This window comes from Tiliqua scincoides, chromosome 14 (assembly GCF_035046505.1).
Source record: "Tiliqua scincoides isolate rTilSci1 chromosome 14, rTilSci1.hap2, whole genome shotgun sequence".
NCBI lineage: Eukaryota > Metazoa > Chordata > Lepidosauria > Squamata > Scincidae > Tiliqua > Tiliqua scincoides.
In genome coordinates this window covers 11,073,272-11,075,205 of record NC_089834.1, presented here as the reverse complement: position 1 = coordinate 11,075,205, position 1,934 = coordinate 11,073,272, and the positions used below count along the sequence as shown (strand labels likewise).

The following is a 1,934-nucleotide window of genomic DNA, read 5'->3' as shown; positions in this document are numbered from 1 at the left end:
CTTCTTTTGCCGTTGCTTGGAGCAATCGGGGAACAAAGGCTCGGTTCTCCTGGGACCCAATCCATCCACACCTGCCCCCATTGCCTTCCATCCCTGCCCCTCACCCACCTTGTTTTCACCGGTCCTTTTGTGTGTTCACAACAACCCTGTGACAACCCAGCAGCCAAAACAGGGCTGGCCTTAGAAGCTGTGGGGCAAGATAGCAAGAAGAGGCTGTGCAAGATTAGATCAAGAACATTTATCAAGTTTAGATAAGGCAGTACCATTATTGAATTGGGTTTAAGCCCTCTCTCGAACAGGCTTTGAAAGGTTGCTACGATCCTCAAAATGAGGCTTTGCGACCAATGGCGTTACTAGGGGTTGCCGGCCGCACTGGTTGACGTGCAAGGGGTGTGTGTGCGTGTGACACCACTACTCACCAAGATTTTTAAAAATCTCTATATTTTTGAATAATACCATCATGTTATATGTCATTCAATGCGCAATTTCATGCAGCATGCAATGAAATGAATCACATTGAAATATCTCAATTCTATTAAATGTAATGACCAATAAACCAGTGAGGGTGGGATCATGTCACATCACCATGCTCAATGCTTGGGGTGTTGCCCTGTCTACTGCAGGGAGGTCTATCATAGGGGTGACGCACTGGTGTCCCGCACTGGGTGACACGAAGTCTAGTGACACCACTTTTTGTGACCCCCTCCCCCCCAATGGGTCCATGATCCACAGGTTGAAGCACAAATGATGTAAACCATTCCAAGTTCTTGGGGAGGATAAATCGCCCTATAGGTGATTAACCATATTCCCCTTCATTCTTGTTGATAGAAGGCCCCTTTCAAGTCTCTATGAAGCTACCAGCGCTAGTCATTTTCAAAAGTGTGATTCATTGTTGCTGATGTGTAGCAACACCTTGACTGAGAGGTGCTATTAGGCTCATCAAATGAAGTAGGAACGCTCTCTGTGTTGCCCCAGGAGAAATTCTACCAGCTTCAGGGCTGTAGCTTGGCAAGGCCACCACGGATATGGGAACTCCCTTCTGAGTGCAGTTGCTGTTGGGTAGAGAGGCACTCTCTAACAGGAGGTTAGTAATGTATTCACCCCGCCCTTGCTAAGTGCTTTGTAATCCATGCCTTAAGACTCTTCGGGAGGTACAAGCCATGATCCTTTCATTATGTCATGTTTGCCTTGACACGTAGGGAGGGTGGAAAGGAGGGTTGCCTCTTTGCGCAAGCAGGAAGGCTTGTGCGGAGAGAGTAGGATGATTGCTTTGGCCTCACTCCATCAGGCGTGAGTTAAGAAAGGGACTGTGGTCTCCAAGCTGCTGAGAAGTGGAACTGGGGCAGAGGGAAGGTGTCGTGTCGATTCCAGTTATTTGAATCGGAGGAAGTTGGAACCTTCTGGTAGTCAACCAGTCCTGAGGAGGGGAAGCATCTGGTCAACCATAGTGAGCTCCTTGGAGGAAGGATGGAAGATGAATGAATTCGGAGTCCCTATAGGCAGTGGCGATTTGCATGATGGAATGCCTCCCATGCAGTAGTAGTTGGCAACTTTCAGTCTCGAAAGACTATGGTATAAGCCTACAGCACCTGGTATTCCCAGGCGGTCTCCCATCCCAGTACTAACCAGGCCTGACCCTGCTTAGCCTCTGAGATCAGACGAGATCAGGCATGTGCAGGGTAACAGTTGCTAGACTATGGTATAAGCCTACAGCACCCGAGATTCCCAGGTGGTCTCCCATCCAAGTACCAACCAGGACTTACTCTGCTTAGCTTCCAAGATCAGACGAGATCGGGAGATAGTGTTCAGTATAGGGAGATGGTTGGCAACCTTCAGTCTGGAAAGACTATGGTAGAAGCCTACAGCACCCGGTATTCCCAGGCGGTCTCCCATCCAAGTACTAACCAGGCCTGACCCTGCTTAGCTTCAGAGAG

At 49.0% G+C, this 1,934-nt stretch overlaps 1 pseudogene; it reads right to left on the bottom strand.

The window, feature by feature from the left end:
- Window positions 1-1,577: 1,577 nt before the first annotated feature.
- LOC136635037 (5S ribosomal RNA) lies at window positions 1,578-1,694 on the bottom strand (annotated as a pseudogene).
- Window positions 1,695-1,934: the final 240 nt, after the last annotated feature.